The following is a 19,973-nucleotide window of genomic DNA, read 5'->3' as shown; positions in this document are numbered from 1 at the left end:
TTTTTTGGGAAAGCCGAAAAGTGAGCATCATTCTCATTAACATGAGAATACTCGATGCTTAAAGAGTTCAGGTTTTCACTAAAAAAAATCATCATTTCAAAAACTGAAAAGCCAATTGATAATTCCCTTCGCCGGGATGAAATCATGATATTGGTAGCGATCAGTAAATTTTGCAAGCTGTCAGTGCGTTTTGTAAACATTTTTCTCTGCAAAGAGGAAAGTGATGAAGTTAAGCCAATGGGGGAAACTCCAGACTTAGCAATCATATGATTGAATCTTCAACTAAAACAAAACAAACATAACCAAACTTCTTCATAAAGGACTCGAAATATTAAGCTACGTTAAACTAAGTTTGAAAGCAATTTTGAAAAAGTTTTAGAGTTATCTTGCACAATTGCCATTTTAGTATGTGCCGGGATGGTTTTGGTGTTTGGACTATTATCTAAGGAAGTATTGACTTACTCCGGAAAAAGATTGTACCGTTGAAAATGAGGCCGCTAGAACAACTTACTGAAAAAAGAATCATAACGATGTGAGAAGAGATCTAAAACTTCACATTTTTCGAATTTTTGTGTGGAGGTACCCGAAGGAGTGGACCGATATAGCCCATATTCCAACCTGATAATATAATATGATGTGTGGATAAAATAATATGGTTTGCAGAGTCTGCACAAATCATAAACTCCTGCGAAAATTATCTTGCGGTTTTGCCATTTTGGTTGGTGCCGTCAGGGTTTCTTGGAACATTAAGGCAAATATGTCAGGAAGTACGGACTTGCTCAAGAAAAAAATTGTACCGTCATAAAGGGAGTCGCAAGGACAACCTGCTGAAAAAAATTCAAGACGGTCCGAGAGGAGCTTTTAAACTTCACTTTATCCGAATTTTGTGTGGGAGGTACTCGAAGAAGTGGACTGATCTAGTCCATATTCCAACCAGACACATGACTGGATGAAATAATATGATGTGCAAAGTCTGCAACAATCATAAACTCCCTGCGAGAATTACTTGCGGATTTGGGGCCGTCAGGGTTTCATGGAACATTAAGACAAATATCTCAGGAAGTATGGACTTGCGCAAGAAAAAAATTGTACCGCCATAAAGTGAGTCGCAAGGACAGCCTGCTGAAAAAAATTGAAGACAATCGGAGAGGAGCTCTTAAACATGACTTTAACCGAATTTTGTGTGGGAGGTACCCGCAGGAGTTGACTAATATACTCTTTATTCGAACCCGATCTATATCTAGACGGAATGATACGATGTGCAAAGTTTGTACAAAATCGATTGCTCCCTTCGAGAGTTATCGTTCACACCATTTTACAGACAAATTTTGAACTTTTGTGGGGAAGGTACCCGAAGGAGTGGACCGATATGGCCCATCTTCGAACTTAAACTAATTTTGGACAAATATTACGATACCCTAAATTTGGTTCGAATCAGTCGATGCGTTCGAGTGTTATCGTGTTCACCAGCCAGGCAGACAGACGGACGGACATGGCTAGATCGACTTCAAATTGTCTGAAACGAATTTCGTCCAAACATACTTGGGATCTAAACCCGTTATTTCGATGAGGCACATTTTTGTCAGTGATATTGTGTGAAGGACTAAAGGCTATTGTCAACAAAATAATTAGGCCATACCAATGTGGTCTTAGACTTGGAAAATCCACCATTGAACAAATGTTTAAACTGGAAGAAATCTTGGAAAATATCTAAGAGCGGCAGATCGACACTTTCCACAATTATACGCTCAGCCTATATATTCACTTTTTTGTGATCCATATAAAGAATGGTTTTAAAGCTCTATATAGGCTCTTAACTCTCGAACGAATTAACTCGTTTCGGCAAAAGTTTGCTAAATTTAGATCAGGTTCAAAAAAGAGTCATATCGGTCCACTCCTTTGGGTATCTCCCACAAAAAAGTTCCAGATGTTTCGGTAAAATGGTGAGCCCGATAACTATCAAAGTGAGTAACCAATTTGGTTCATACTTTGCACATAGTCAAATTTTTACCAGACATAGATCAGATTCAAATATGAACTATATCAGCCAATTCCTTCGGGTAATTCCCACCCAAAATTTCAAAAATTTTGATAAAAGTGCAGTAGCCCACGGGTAGCTTTGAATTTTATTGCTAAAGGTAGCCCTCCCGACTCCTATTTCGTAATACTTTATTAGACAGTGACCGAAAATCTCTCGACACCAACTCAAATGTCTGATGAGCACGATATCTTACGAATAAATCTGTTTTGGCCGACATTTTGCAAACATATATCAAGTTCCATGAAGGGCTATACCGGAAACACATTCGAGTGCCTTCCTATCAAAAGTTCAAAATGTTCATTTAAGGGCTTCCCGACATAATGGCCCAAACCTAACGTCCATAACCGTTAATGTAAATACCCCAAAAATTTCGATATTTTTGTCGGTAAGTTCATACGTCCAAAAAGACCACAAGATTCTGAAAACCCCTAAAAACATAATTTTTAGCCAGTGTTTGATCTGTCCGCAGAAGAACGCCTCATTTCACACTGGCATTTACTTGTATTTAAAGCGGTTTGCAGAGACTGCCCTTGAATTATCAGGTACAGTGTATGCGGATGGATTAACCTACATAGCGCTATGATTTTTTTTTTCAAAATTTAATTTGTGCTTAACAATGAAAATAAAATTCAATTCAATAAGAATTTTATTTTCATTGTTAAGCATTTTTTCTCAAAACTTATAGTTTTCTGGAATTATTCCCAAGGAGTTACAATAGTGATAACAATCATCCCGAGGGCGGCAGTGTTCGCATGCGGGACCATATGGAATATAATTGGCCCTCCTTTAGTTCAGATGATCCAAGAGTTTATCGTTGAAAATTTTCTCAATAGTTTTCTAATGGTCCTTATGTAGCCTGCCTGCAACATGTATTGCGTTTAAGCTATTTTGGCATAAGTTGATGATGACTCCTTTCTTATCTCCGTGGCTATCTCCCGCTTCTGAAAGGTTCGCTGTATTCTTTTACAATCCCTTTCCAGAAGATTCAGTGTGTCGTCCCGTGACGAATTATTCTAGGGACAGTCTCCTCTGAGTAGGTAGGGACATTTTAAGGTGGTTTCACAGTGTTCTGATCCTGGGGAGATCTTAACCTCTTCACCGCTTACGAAGAAGTGGAGGGATTGATTTTGATTTCCATGGATACATTTCATGTTTTTTTTAGCTGCGTCTGTTTCTTCTTATACTTGCGTCAGTGAGCCCCAGACAGCCGCCTATTTTCCGTTGTGAGCTGTGAACAATGCTCTCGCTCACTTCGTTTACCATCTAGTAAACATTCCCTGCAGTGGAGATTTGCCCAACGGCTGTGTTTGTTTTGCTATTGCTATCGGATTCGGAGTTAGAATCGTTCGCAGTCCCTAATTGTTGGATCAGGTCTAAACTCCCCCTGAGTTTATCAGTTTCCTCTTAGCCCGTAGGTTATGTGCTTATAGCAGTGCCTTCGACCACAAATGCCAAAGCACCCACATCTGTAAAAAAGATTTGCTCACGACTAGGCGTGACTTGCAACAGATCACTAATCCAAGCATGGTCACATATGACATTTGGCACGGCGGTGCCGACCAGAAAGCACAGAAAGAGCGTACAAAAGAGAATAAATGTTTTGATTTGTTATTGTTTTACAGCTTGCGTGAATACAAACTTACTAACATACTGTTATAAGTTGCCAACAAGGATGTCAGCTGTCCCGAGGTAAAAATCGCTACAGCCACATACGCACCATACGTCTGTAGCGATTTTTACCTTAAAACAGTTGACATTTCTGCTTAAACAGTGGTTTTTGTACGTCAAAAATCACCACAGGTAGCGGGAAAACCACCAAGTTGGCACCGCCTGTTGCCAATATTTTGAATACATTAATATTTTCTCCGTTCTCTTTTTAGTCATGCCTGCACTAATCCCCGTCGGCAATAAGTTATATAAGCCTTGCAGTTTCATACTCTGCTCTCTGTTCCTTTTCTTATTTTAGAAGAATACCTACATAGTAATTTTTTGTTCGCGGAAAACACAGAGGCACTGATCATTAGGGTTGTGACTTTTCAACATTTTTTTTTTTTCAAAAATGATTTAATGTAGCATCAATGAATGAACTTTTGCCTCTTAATCACTAAAATAACGTTTATTCCATTAAAATCAAGATCTATTTAACAGGTCACGTAAGTAGCACAACAACAACTTCTTTTTGGCTGAAAATTCTTCAATATGTCAAAATGTTTGTTTACGTTTTCATACAATTCATTCAAAATAACAAAAAATTTGACATATTGAAACCAATCAGCTGGTCTTTTTACGCCACCTTATTATTTCATCATGATTAAAATATAAAAAAGTTAACGCACAAATTTGCGACTTGTTTCTGCCGTCCGGTCATATATACATAGCATTTTTATACCCTCAGCCTTTAGGCTAAGAGGGTATATACACTTTGATACGATGAAAATGTGCCTCATCGAAATAATGGTTTTAGACCCAAAGTATGTTTGGGCGAAATGTGTTTCAGACAATTTGAAGTCGATCTAGCCATGTCCGTCCGTCTGTCTGTCCTGCTGGCTGGAGCGCACGATAACTCTCGAACGGATGAACCGATTCGGTTTAAATTTTGGCTTTCGTAATATTTTGCCCAAACTTAGTTTAGGTTCGAAGATGAGCTACATCGGTCCTCTCCTTCAGGTACCTTCCCCACAAAAGTTCAAAATTTGTCTGTAAAATGGTGTGAACGATAACTCTCGAAGGGAGCAATCGATTTTGTACAAACTGTGCACATCGTCATTCCGTCTAGATATATGTAGATCGGGTTCTAATAAAGAGTATATTAGTCAGGATAACTATTGAAGGAAGTATCCGATTTGGTCCATACTTAGCACATCGTGTAAATTCTACCAGACTTAGATAAGGTTCCAATATGGACTCAATCGGTCCATTCCTTCGGGTACCTCCCACACAAAATTTCGGAAAAGTTCAGTTTAGGACCTGCTCACGAATCGCTTTGATGTTTGTTGCAATAACTTCTATTCACTGTCCTCTATACGACAGTACAAGTTTCATCAGGGACAAGTCCATCCTTCCTGTGAAAATAGCCTGAAAGTTACGAAAAACCCCTATGATACCGTGTGTTGTGGTTGGAGCGCAAGATATTTCTTAAACGGATCTGCCGATTCGTCTAAAATTTGGCCTTCGTAATATTTTGTCCAAACTTAGTTTAAGTTCGAAGATAAGCAATATCAGTTTACTCTTTCAGGTATCTCCCCCCAAGAGTTCAAAAATGTTCGGAAAAATTATGCGTATGATAACTCTGGTAGTGACCGCTTTGGTCCATGTTTTACCCATCCCAGTATATCTACCAAATATATATCAGGTTCGAATATGGACTTATTTGTCTACTCCTTCGGGTGCCTCCCAAACAATATTTTGGATAAGTTCACTTTAAAGACCGCTCTGGAATAAATTTGATTTTTGTTAAAGGAACTTTCATTCAACGCCTCAGTTACGACGGTAAAAGTTTTTTCAGGGGCAAGTCCATACTTCTTGAGAAAACAACCCTAAAAGTGTAAAAACCCTCTATGGCACCATGTTGATCCACACTTTGAATATCGTAATATTTATTGGAATATTAGATGAAATTCGAAGGTGGTGCTTGTAGGTCCACTCCTTCCGGTACCTCCGGCACCAAAATCAATAATATTAGCTAAAATAGTACACGCGATATTTGTCGGTTCCTACGCTTAAAATTGTCAAAACCCCTTAAATATACACGTTTTTGGAAAAAAAGTGTTTCAATTCACACAGGCTGAGGGTATATCTGTATAGGCAAAGCCGACTGATCCTTTTTTACTTGTTTACATTGTTATTACTAGAAGGTCTAAGAGTATTGTGTATTCTACACAAATTATATGAACATCGGTACCACCAAAAGTGTCTGGAACCAATATTTCGAGGTGTTACATGATTTTTTTTTTGTAATACAAACATAATGCCCTCCACACATTGTGGTGTATGTCATGATACATAATAAGAAATGGAACGAACTTTTCTGCCAAATTCAGGACTAAGAATTTACGAATGAATTGTTTTATGCATGTGTGACAGACCCTCAGCATTACCTAGATTATTCCGATTTCCTTCAATCTAAAAGCGTGGAATTTCTATGTCGTGGTTTCTCCACCATGATAGCGACAATTTCTTTATAATGAAATCGACATATTGTAGCATGAAATAAAAATGTAGGTTTTTAAACACAACAAAAAACAAGTGAAAAAGTATCAGTCGGCTTTGCCGACAGAGATATACCCTCAGCCTGTGCAAATTGAAACACTTTTTTTCACAAAAAAACTTATCTATTTAGGGTGTTTCAAAATTTTGGTCTAGTATGAACCGACAAAAACGTTGATTAGGATTAAAGTTCAAAAATTTTGCTGAAAAGGTACCGGAAGGAATGGACCGATATAGCCCATCTTCGAACTTAAACTAAGTTTGGGCAAAATATTACGAAATCCAAATTTTGGACCGAATCGGTTGATCCATTCGAGAGTTTTCGTGCGCTCCAACCAGCCAGACAGACGGACGGACATTGCTAAATCAACTCCAAATTGTCTGAAACGTATTTCGTCCAAACATACTTGGGGTCTAAAACCATTATTTCGATGAGGCACATTTTGCCCGTATGAATGTGTATATACCCTCGTTAGCATAAATTCTGAGGGTATAAAAACAGTATATCCTCATACAGGTTATGATACAGGCAGCATATAAATAATTTCGTGTACTTTAAATTAAATTTCAAATGGTATGTGATCAATATATTGGTGGCCATTGTGATCAATACCATATCGACCATATTATTGACATCATTTGCGTACAAAACCGACCACATACTTTAGGTTGAGGGGTAAACATACAGGACCGACCACATACTTTACGTTGAGGGTTCAAAAGTTCCTCTTTCATATAATTTAGTTCCACAGAACACAGAACAATATACAGTTTTTCACACAAGATGTATTGCTCATTTCACTCACTATATAGCTCATGAGCAATATCTAATAGCAGGGTCGTCCTTGTCATAAGGTCCCTAATTCCATGCGAATTTTTTTGACGATTGGTATATGATTGCGTTCTGAAGATTCATAACAATTTGTAATGAACATACGGGCCGACAAATATATAAGGCCATGTGGGACCAATAGTTACTATTGAATAAACCAAAAGTAGCATAAAGACGCTGTAGATAAATGGAAATCTAGGATTTTCTCTGCCACGATTCCGACAATATCTTTACCATTTTATAATGTCAATTTGTCGGATGGAAGAAACCTATATTTCTTTCACAAGTAAGAAACGACTATAGACGGACGGAACTGACCATGTGATACCCTATATCACTATAACTCCGCGGAATTTCTTTTTCACGATTCACTTTTGCTGCCGTCCGGGCATATAAAAATAGCATTTTGTACATTGTCATTTCTAGAAGGTCCAAGAGTTAAATTGTGTATTCTACACAAATTACAAGAAGATCGGTACCACAAAATGTGCCTGAAACAAAATTTCGAGGTGTTACATGATTTTTTTTTTTTTTTGTAAAACAAATATTATGCCTTCAACACATTATCGTGCAGGACATGATACATAATAAGAAATGGAACGAATTTTTCTCCCAAATTCAGGACTAAGAATTTACGAATGAGTTGTTTTATCCATGTGGGATAGTCGTAATCATTATAATTTATACAGGTACCAACATTTCTCTGTCGTGGTTTCTCCACCATGATAGCGAAATTTTTTAGCATGAAATAAAAATGTAGGTTTTTTTTCACACGACACAAAACTAAGGAACCCACCTATATATTAAAGAGCAGGTCTGTTATCTAACCGCTGCATTATTACAATAAGCAGAAAGTAAAATATCAAGAGTTAATATTGTCTATATAAGCTAGTTGGCAGAAATATACCTCCAGAAATTGAAATATGGACTAAAACTTGAATATATATGTGAGATCACTCTAACATTAGGCTGTAACTCTGCCATCTGACCACCTACATCAACATAATTGAGATCAATGGAAAGGTCAATAGTTCCTCTTCCAAATATCACTTACTGGTCCGAAGTGGATCTTCCAAAAATAAAGATACATGCATTAAATTTTTTTACAAATTTCACACAAAAGTTTTGGTCCATTTAACCTGCTAAATATTAACTGATAATCTTCTAAGATGACAAGCTTGTTCTATGTCATGACCTCAAGCCTAATTTAAAATTTCCCGTCGATTGGACTATAATTGCAATCTACAGAGCAGCTACAAACTCGGGTAAAAATTTTGTTTTTGGTCCACTTTACCCGCTAAATATTTCACGATCATCACCAATTAAAATAGCGATCTATTCTGATGTGAAACCGATCTCCATACCAAATTTCGTGACGATCGGTCCATAATTGCTGCCTGTAGTTTGATTACAATTTATAATGGACAGACGGACATACGGACGAACGGACGGACACATTTCGCTGTATCGCTTTATCTTGTCGAGATATGAAAATCAAGTAAAGTAAATAGTGATCATATGGTGTTTGCAGCCACCCAAGTTTGTGGTACTTATCAAATCGATTTTGTGAACCAAATTTTAAAATTAGTGGAGTGGGGAAAAATTGTATAAAAGTGCATATCGATATTATTTGCTTTTTTTATTACTTTTGCCTTATTAAGGCAATTAATAGGTCTAATAAGCTCAACTGGAAAGAGAATTAATTAAATATCACTATAAATGACCTTCGCCTTAATAAGGCAAAAATAAAAAATAATTCCATCATGAGCCAGACTGGGATTCGAACCTGGGTCTCCGACAACTGAGTGTCAAGGTTGCCGGCGTCTTAGCGTTCTGAGCCACCATCAACTTGTCAAAACTTTAGTAGACAATAATTGATGATCAAAAATCGTCTGATTGAGGAGAGCAATACTAACGACGTAGGAATAAAACTTACCATAGTATTTGTGAACATTGACAAATGGAATTACCAAGCAGGACTATAGGAAAAGCTTGGAGTTACAATTAACTGACATAATTTGGCATATGCATTTATCTAATGAAGTGCGATATACAGTGGCGGCCATATAATTAAGAACGACATCATATTAAAAAGTATTTGACTTGCTACGTTCCAAATATTCGAATATTTATATGGAACAAGATTGGTAAATAAAGTACAGGGTAAGCACTTTCAAATAAAGCCAAAACATGTTTTAATTCTCCCTCGTTTATACGAAAGATACCACGATTTATTAAAATAGTCATATATCGACCTGGCCACATAATTAAGAGCGATATAAGTAAAATTTACTTTAAGGTAATTTTCATACACAATATGTGAATATATCGTTATGTATTTTAGAAATCGGTTATTTTGATTCATTTTTAGTATCAAATGTCCTTCAATGGTACATATTATTGAGTCTAAGTTTGATAATTAGGGCATACCTAAGGTTTTCCGAAATTTGCTCATAATTTGACGAATTTATTTTATTTTTGGGATCTAAAGCCACAGTTTTGGCTTCCTCTCATTCCCTCGATGACGCTCTAAACGAAACCCTGTGATTGTCGTTCCATAGTCGGAACATATTTACCCTTAAATTGGTTTTGAACCCACTTCTTGGAGTCCTTTACGAGGGAATTGTCTGGGAAATAGTTTCGTATGAGCCATTTCCACCTTATAAATCGGTAGGATTGTTGTCTGCAGGTAGTAGACAGGAAATAAAAAAAAATTTCGTTTTGTACAAAAAATTGGCCTAACGGTACACCAAACAAAAAAGAAAGGTATAATATTTTGAAAGCCTTCATTGCACAATGTCTTTGTGGGTGTGTGGTAGGTATAGTTATGTAAGACTTTTTAATCAATGAAGTTCATATTAATATCAAAACTAGTAAAATCAATAATTTTTATGGATGAAAATACAATGTTTGTATAAACTAATGTCTGATGTACATACACAACATTATTGTGGAATTTGAGCTTTCAAAACATTATGTTAATAAATGTTATATTCGGTGTGGAATTCTTCCACTTTTGGTGTAGACGTTATATTATTGTTTCAATTCCTGTCTACTACCTGAGCACAAAAATCCTACCGCTTTATAAGGTGGAAATGACTCTTATGAAACTATTTCCCAGACAAATCCCTCGTAAAGGACTCAAACAAGTGGGACAAAAGCCAATTTAAGGGTAAATAAGCTCCGACTATGGAACGACAATCGCAGGGTATCGTTTAGAGCGTCGTCGAGAGAATGAGAGGAAGCCAAAACTGTGGCTTTAGATCCCAAAAATAAAATAAATTCGTCAAATTGTGGAAAAATTTTGGAAAACCTTAGGTATGCCCTAATTATCAAACTTAGACTAAATAATATGTATCATTGAAGGACATTTGATACTAAAAATGAATCAAAGTAATCGATTTCTAAAATACATAACGATATATTCACATATTGTGTATCAAAAATACCTTAAAGTAACCTTTACTTATATCGTTCTTAATTATGTGGCCAGGTCGATTTATGACTATTTTACTAAATCGTGGTATCTTTCGTATAAACGAGGGAGAATTAAAACATGTTTTGGCTTTATTTAAAAGTGCTTACCGCGTACTTTATTTACAAATTTTGTTCCATATAAATATTCAAATATTTGGAACGTAGCAAATCAAATACTTTTTAATACGATGTCGTTCTTAATTATATGGCCGCCACTGTATATACTAGTTCCCAAGCTTTACCTTCGTCTGCCACAAAAACAACACTCAATACGCCTGAAGATCGGCTTAACTACCCGTGAAACGTAGCATAATGGTTGAATGCGTGGGATATCGCTCAACTCGAAAGAGATTAATTAAAATATTATTATTATTTTTATTATTATTATTATTATTATTATTATTATTATTATTATTATTATTATTATTATTATTATTATTATTATTATTATTATTATTATAATTATTATTATTATTATTCTTATTATTATTATTATATTTATTATAATTAGTACAAGATTCTTGGCACCACGTTCGACTGTATGTTCACGTTGTTCGCGCATTCCACAGCTATCTGCGACAAACTTAGATGTAGGAACAGGGTCGTCAAGTCCCCACCCGACAGCACTTTGGGTGCATATAAATAAACCTTGAAACAACTAACACAATAAGTCGCTCTGTAGTAAGATAAGACGCATACATAAGTACAATGTCATGGAAAAATATTAAAATCTGTCAGAATGCCGCCTGAAAAAGGCAAAAGAGTGTCTCTTCATGTCATCAGTGGAGCACCTGCACTAGGAGACGAGGATTGTTTTGGTACATCAACACAATGGCATGCTCTCGCAGTACTCGGTCGGAGGTACCGTTATATGGGAGCTATATCGAAACACAGACCTATCCTGACGATTTTAGGTGGAGAAGTTTCTTGCTCACTGAGAACCTCAAATGTCAAAATTACAGCTAGTTCGGTTAAAAATTGTAGCTAAAATCCTCAAAATCCCGAAAATCGGGAGGTACCGTTTTATGGGGCCTATACCAAAACATGGACCTACATAAAACATTTTTGGTGGAGAAGTGCTGTGACCACTAGCAACCTCAAATGTCAAATTACGGTTAGCTCTTTTAACAATTTGAGGAAAAATCCTCAATATCCCCAAAAAACGGAAGGCACCTTTTTATGGGGGCTAAAGCAAAACATAGACCTATTTTTTTAGTGAAGAAGTTTCGTGATTACTGAGAATTTCAAATGTCATATTACAAATAGTTTGTTTAAAAATTTAGGGTAAAATCCTCAAAATACCGAAAATCGGAAAGTACCATTTTATGTGGCCTATACCAAAACATGGACCTAAATAAACAATTGTTGGTGGAGAAGTGATGTGACCACTAGGAACCTTTAATGTCAAATAGCAGGTAGTTCGGTCGAAAAATTTAGCTAACATCCTCAAAAATACCAACTTTGTTAAAATGTCCACGTTTTGCATTAAACCACCTAATCTTCTATAATCTGACTTTTATCAAAAATTGATCGGTTTTGGGTAGGTATACAACGTATGTATTATCAAAAAAGTATCTAATATACGTCACACTTTCTGACAGGTCATCTTTGGCCAGGGGATCGTGGAGAGGGGATCGTTGAGAGCTCTGACACTTCCATGTTGGTTAGTTTTTCTTCGAGCACGCCATTGGGCACAACTCTTTGAGGGCTGGATGTAAGTATTTCTCTAGAATGGATACAGACTTTTTATATGACCTGAAGCGTCGAGAAGATATCGACACCTCCAAATAATAGTATGCTAAGTCTAAAAAGTGAGTTTTGCAGGAGAAGCTCTCAAAGTTTGGAAATTTTTTTGAACTTCAGTACTATACTAAGTAAATATTTGTTTATAACTTCTGTTCGGATTGTCCGATCATTACCAAAATTTGACAGAATTTAAGTTAAAGGACGTTCGACACCTCCAAAAAATAGTTTGCTAATTCTGAAAAGCGAGTTTTGCAGGTCAAGCTCTAAAAGTTTGGAAATTTCTTTGACCTTCAGTACTATGCTAAGTAAATATTTGTTTATAACTTCTGCTCGGATTGTCCGATCATTACCAAAATTTGACAGAATTTAAGTTAAAGGACGTTAAATATAAAAATGTAAAGAACTTGAAAACATGCTAAGTCGACTTAGCATACTATTGTTTGGAGGCGTCGATATATGTATGATCTGAAAAAGACAGATCAGATAATATACTCGTACAATTATGGATTTGTAGTCGATCAGATACTATAGTGAGGTAAATGGTTGCATGTTGTCTAACAGCTTTCCAGTATCGTTGATGCTATCTTCATCGGCTACTCCATTCAGATCTGGCGGACATATAATCTTAACTTTGGCTTCCCTTAAGCAAGAGAAGAGTTCTATAATCTTTTTAGTGTCGCTACCCCGGTGTCTGTTATTGATAGACTCAACCTGTTGTTTGGGTGTTCAGTGGCGATAATGGAGCACTTATAACTTGAAATGTCTTTGTTTATTTTGCCAGACGTTTCATCAGTTTCGAGTCCTCGATTCTCATTGTTTTCGTCAATATTCCTGGGTCGGGATCAGTCTCCGGTCGATGTCGTTACAAGCATTGCTAAGTACTCGCCCATATATTGGATCACCATCAAACCACAATGTTTCCCGCTAGAGTCCAAATTGGGCAAGGGAGAATGCAGGTATCTAAGAGCAGGCTCCATGAGAAGTTCAAACAACTTCGATTTCACTTTGCCCCATTCCGCAGTGGTGATAGCGGTACCCTTTGACCACCGTATCTACACTTTCGTTGTTGACAGTACGGTTTGTTGGGAAATATCGTAGTAAGGAATTTTTAATATTTGAATTATATTTGTTCAAAATTGCAACGAATTTTTGATTTGTGTAATTTGTATACCCTCAGCCTTTAGGCTAAAGAGGGTATTTACACTTTGATACGACCAAAAATGTGCATCATCTAAATAATGGTTTTAGACCACAAGTATGTTTGTACGATATCCGTTTCACACAATTTTGAGTAGATCTAGCAATGTCCGTCCGTCTGTCTGTCTGGCGCACGATAACTCTCGAACGGATCAATCGATTCGGTTCAAATTTTCGGTATCCAAATATTTTGTGCAGATTTGATTTAAGTTCGAAGATGGGCCATATAGGTCCACTCCTTCCGATACCTCCCCCACAAATGTTCAAAAATTGTCGCAAAAATTTGCGCGCGATAACTCTTGCAGGGAGTAACCGAATTGAACCAAACTTTGCATATGCTAATACTACCTCTAGGCATACATCAAGTTCGAATATAGATTATATCGGTCCACTCCTTCGGGTACCTCCCACACAAAATTTCGGAAAAGTTCAGTTTAGGACCTGTTCTCGAATGTCTCTGATTTTTGTTATAGCAACTTGTATTCACAGTCCCGCTTACGACGGTACAAGTTTCACTAGGGGCAAGTCCATACTTCCTGAGAAAATAGCATGACAGTTGCAAAAACCCCTATGACACCGTGTGAGGTGGTTGGAGCGCAATATAACTCTCGAACGGATCTGCCGATTCGGTCCAAAATATGGCTTTAGTAATATTTTGTCCAAACATAGTTTAAGTTTGAAGATAAGCCATATCGGTCCACTCCTTCAGGTACCTCCCCCACAAAAGTTCAAACATGTTCGGAAAAATTGTTCGTACGGTAACTCTTGAAGGGAGTGGCCGAATTGGTCTATACTTTACACATCCTAATATATATACCAGATATAAATCAGGTTCAAATATGGACTATATTTGTCCACTCCATCCGGTACCTCTCACACAAAATTTCGGATAAGTTCACTTTAAGACATGTTCTCGAACCACTTTAATTTTTGTTGAAGCAACTTGCATTCGCTGCCTCAATTGCGATGGTAACAGTTTTTTTAGGGGCAAGTCCATACTTCTTGAGCAAACAGCCCGAAGGGTGTAAAAACCCCATATGGCACCATATGTTGTGGCTGGAGATTCACTTCCATAACTGTCAATGTCGATCCATTCTTTTTAGTATCTTCTCCGCAAAACTTTTGATCTTTAATCCTAATCAACAGTTTTGTCGGTTTAAACGCCCAAAATTTTTAAAACCCCCTAAATACATACGTATTTTGGGAAAAAAATTTTTCAATATACACAGGCTGAGGGTATAACTCTGTCGACAAAGCCGATTGATACTTTTTTACTTGTTTTCTATAACTTTAAATTAATTTACAAAATTTATTCTTTTCGTTTCAATCTCAATCTCAAAGTGTATAGTTATGAATACACGAAGAAACCTTCTACCAACTCAATGCTAAAATCCCTTAGATTTTACCCCCAGACTTGTGTATATTTCCCTATCTCTCCCTTATTTGTTACTTTTATAGTAATTGTTATTCCAACTGCTGCTGCTGCTTGTTTGGCTGGACTTTTGCCTTAGTAGCGGACAAACCCATGGAGTGCTGGAGTACTTTGTCGTTGTACGCTGATTGCAACCTAATTGTTGGGTTTCCATTACGTCTCGACTTTTTAAAATCAAATAAACTTTGGCTGGCTTTTTGTTGATTGCTATTGTGTTGCTATTTCCATTATTTGTTATGGCCAGAAGGGCGAAAATTTTGGCTGTAAGCCAAACTGCAAAAGAAAAAAAAAACACCTCGGAAACTTTGTCAAGTTTGTTAGTTAACAAACTAAAGTAGCAGCAAGAACAAAAACAATACAAACAACTTATAAATATATACATGGACATGGATGGAATCGAGCATGTGTTCGTATTTGTGGTTTTATGGTTTAGGGCTATAACAGCGAACTAGACAATAATGTTAAGGGAATGTTTGTTTCGTTAGACAGAGTAGAATCAGATGTACCCCTTACTTAGTTAGACCCACAAACGCCTGCAAATTTACATTTGAAAGTTCAGCAATTTGTCTTGTCATCTACGAAAATGCTATTTACTCCTGTTACAATCCCACGGCGGTGGGTTCTTCGAAACAGCAGGGTCCCGGCCAGCTTCACATTTTTGTACAGTTGTTTGTATTTGTATTGCTTTTCTATGTTGGAAGCAGCATATTCCGGAATGCCTGATTTTGGTCCGTGCCGGGACGGAGAAAACACCAGGACCAATATGGATGTGCTCAGTTACTCACATGTGCAACCATCACACTCAAACTTCGGTGAGACGCAATAGATGCGGGGAGTGGAAGGATCTCTGGGTTGCTCTGGACTCGTCCATGTGAAGGCCTACGACTGCTGGATGGTGCTTGAGCATAGTCATCAGAATACGAGACTGCCACGCAGTCCCCCTTAACATCACGCTGCTCTTAACACCAGCCTTTTCCGTTCCAATCCCTAAAAATACATATTTTTTGCAATTTACTTGCAATGGTCTCCCAGGTAAGATGGTGCAAATATTGGATTTCATTAGTTGGAAGAATATCAGGCGCGCGGTGGTACAGGAAACCAAGTTAAACAACAACTGTAGCTTACAGCGTTGTGATGGTTGTACTGAATTTACAGAGGTAGCAGTCAGATGACTGACCCGAAAATGGGCGCAAGTTATTTTAATCGTCATGGAGTGACAGGACGAAGAGTACTGCTCGATGGGAAACTATCACAATTTACAATGGCTGATGTTGCGAATGCCATCAGGAACGCTTAATCATCCAAAGCCTTGCGCTTGATTTGCCGGGAGTCGAGTGTCACACCAAAGTTATCAACCTGCCGCTAGCCAACCACATTGTGCCGAAATTTAGAAAAGTAGGCAAGATGGCCCCACTACTGAAGCCATGCGACAAAGATGCCAGCAAAGGAGAATCTTACGAGGGGCACTAAAAAACCTTCTGCCCTAGGCAACTTGCAGTGTCGCCAGGTGTCATTTGACATCTTTTTGGAAAGTTTGACAGTTTTTATCCTAAGCGTACTCAGGTCAGTTTGACATATGACCATGTGTTGGGTTCTTTACAGTGACATGAAAAAAATACTTTGCGAAAAAATGGAATTTACTTGTGAACATTTTCGTCCGAAAATTTTTCACAACTTTCGACGTGGATAATCACGGCAAGAGTGCATCGATCGTGGCGAACACTCGCTAAAAAACAAGGTCGTGAAGGTCTCCCAAAAACGGACGTTGTGCCAGAAAAAATTAAGCCGTGCGTGAAAGGATAATCCAATATCGCCAAGTTAAATCCCGTCAAATAGAGACATCCTAGGGTATTTATTCCACCAACTAACATTCGATATTGCATAAACACCTGGCCGCAGAAATTGATTTTTCTCCCTAGATTCAGCAAAATTGGTCAGTGCCAAGAATTTGTGCATAGAAACAATCGCGGTGCTTCAAACGGCATTTATATGACGAATCTTGGATCTATGCTTAGAATCCCGAAACAAAACAGGAATCGACCGTTAGGGTCTCCGAAAGCGAGCCAAATCCAATCAGATTTGTTTATGGAAATAGACCTTCGAAGCAAATCTTCGCCTGTCTTTTCAGCAATACTGACCGTGTGGCGACTCTACGACTTGAGAAATAAAGGACGGTTAATTCTAAGCATTGCACTACAATTTGTTTGCCTGAAGTCTCCTGAGAAATTCGAAAAACGAACAAGAGAAGACGAATTGTTCTGCATCCTGACAATGCCAGTTCTCACACATCGATTCAAACCAGCGCCTGTTTGACCGGACAAAACGTATAATTGATGGGTCATACGCCGTACAGCCCGGACTGGGGATCCAATGATTTCATTTGATTCCAGCAAATCAAAAAAAGGCGTGGTCAACGGTTTTCGTCGCCAGAAGATGTTGTAAAAGCGTTCAAAAGCCATGTTTAGGAAGTGTCTCAATCAAGCCACTGTAAACAACCCAACACATGGTCATATGTTAAACTGACCTGAGTACGCTTAGGCTAAAAACTGTCAAACTTTCAAAAAAAAAAAAGTCAAATGACACCTGGCAACACTGTGAGTTGCCTAGGCCAGAAGGTTTTTTAGTACCCCTCGTGTAAACCGATTTTGCTTTTGTCAATCGTAGCAAAGGCTCTTGAAGCTCTAGGATTCCGTAAGTATCACAGAACTGTATGGCATCGAGGACTCAACCAGATCAGGCCGTGCGATAGAACAGTTATGGTCGACTTGAGGACATGAAGCAGCTACCCTGCTGTTCACCACATGAAATGCAAAGGTGAGCACTGAGTTGAAAAACATGGTCGATAGTAGCAGAATCCCGACCCCCGGATTCTAGGGGTAACATTCGACAGCATATTCACGTCATGTGCGGGCACGCCACGACTATCAGAGACAAGCTGAGTTGTAGGAGCACAGTCCTCAAGCCACTAGCCGGCAGCACCTGGGGTGCAGATAAAGAAACCATGTTGATCACATATAACGTGATAGGTGTGTATATGGTAAGGTAAGCGTCTCCAGTTCAACGCGATCGAAAATTATTCAAACCTATTAGAACGCCTCCACGAGAACTGCAACAGGATGTCTCCTTAGGACGTCCGTGGACCATCTTCATGAGGAGATATAGATTCTTCCAGTACTGCAACACAATGCCATGCTCTCGGCAAAAAAACATCGTAGTTAGCAGTACCAGATTTAAGCATCTCGACATTCATAAGAGCACTCAAAGAACAAGAAATCTAATTGATCACTTTGTGATAGATGGAAGGCAATCATCGTGCGTGTTGGATGTACGATCGTTCCGAGGAGCAAAAATAGACTCGGATCACCAATTTCTTGCAGCAAAGTTACATATCCGATTAGCAAATAAAGTACGAACAGACAAAACGCGGAAGTTGGACACCGGTTACCTGCAATCGCAACAGATAGCCACATCAAAGCACTCGTCCCGATAATGTATTAGCACAATGGCAAAATATTACCCACTCCATGCAAACAGCCCCAAAATCCATACTTGGATACCAGATACCTCCACCAAGGAACCCAGGGTATGACCAGGACAGTTGTGCTGCTACCGAAGAGAAAAATGCGGCACACAGAGCTACTTTACAATCAGTAGCAATGCGTAGTGGTATCGTGAGAAAAGGAGAGAGGAGAAACGTCTTTTCCACAGGAAACAGAGAGAAGTGAAAAAGCGGGAGTGTGCAAAATCGAAATGTGCAGGAGTCAGAATGAAGTCCGAAAATTCTACTAAAGAGTGAAACATCATACTGATGCCTTTGGTACAGGTACATCCTCCTGTAGAGACCAGCAAGTTAATTTGGTAACTGATACAGATAATGTGCTCCGGTTATGGAAAGAACATTTTTCCAAACCGTTGGTATCCAATAGTAGCGAAGACGACGAAGATACCACAAATTCAATCCCAGAAGATGGTATTGAATGTATACCGCCCAGCCAAGGTGAGGTAAAGACTGCAATAAACGGGCTGAAGTATAATAGGGAAGTGGGATTCGATGGCCTACCAGCCGAGATGTTCAAAACCGAAGGCGACACGCTGATAAGGTGTATGCATCAGCTGGTTAGCAGCATCTGGCAGGAAGAATGCATACCCGGCGATTGGAACCTGACCATTCTGTGTCTCGTCTACAAGAAAGGAGATAAGACTGTAGGTTGTAACTACAGGGTCATAAGTCTTCTCACTATTGTCTACAATATAGTGTCAGGGATATTGTGTGAACGACTAAAGCCCATGGTCAACGAAATAATTGAGTCATACCAATGCAGCTTTAGACCTGGCAAATACAGCACTGACCAGATATTTACTTTGCGGCAAATCATGGAGAAGACCCAAGAGATGCACCTACACCTACCACCTTTTTGCCGATTATAAAGCAGCCTTCGACAGCCCCCTACGTTCAAAGGTATTCCAAGCCATGTCTGAATTTGGTATCCCCGCAAAGCTTACTCGGCTTTGTAAAATTAATTTAACTGACACTCGATCCTCAGTTAAAATTGGAAATAACCTCTCCGAACAGTTTTATACCAAAAGAGGTTTTAGACAAGGAGACAGCCTTTCGTGTGATCTCTTCAACACACTGCTGGAAAAGGTCATACGAGAGGTAAACGTTAAGAGAAATGGCACAATCTACACCAATAGCCACATGTTACTTGCTTATGCTGACGATATAGACATCATAGGACGATGTGTAAAAGAAGGTCGAAGGTCTGGCGGTAAACGGCGAGAAGACCAAGTTGATGGTGTCGACGCGCAATGCGTCCATTGAGATCGGACCAACTGTTGAAGTTGGTTCCTATAATTTTGAGGTAGTAAAAGACTTCGTATACAGTTGTGAAATACGAAGAAGAATTGTGTTGGCCAACGTGTGTTACTTTGGCTTAATTAATCAGATTGAGAACAAAGCCACTACCCATGTTAATATATGGTTTCGAAGGGTGGGTACTTGCGCAAGCAGATAAGGTGTGTTTGAGTGGAAAATTCTTCGA

This window comes from Musca autumnalis, unplaced genomic scaffold, assembly GCF_047663935.1.
Source record: "Musca autumnalis isolate F117 unplaced genomic scaffold, ASM4766393v1 scaffold_4, whole genome shotgun sequence".
In the NCBI taxonomy this organism is placed as follows: domain Eukaryota; kingdom Metazoa; phylum Arthropoda; class Insecta; order Diptera; family Muscidae; genus Musca; species Musca autumnalis.
This window is presented reverse-complemented; position numbering follows the sequence as displayed.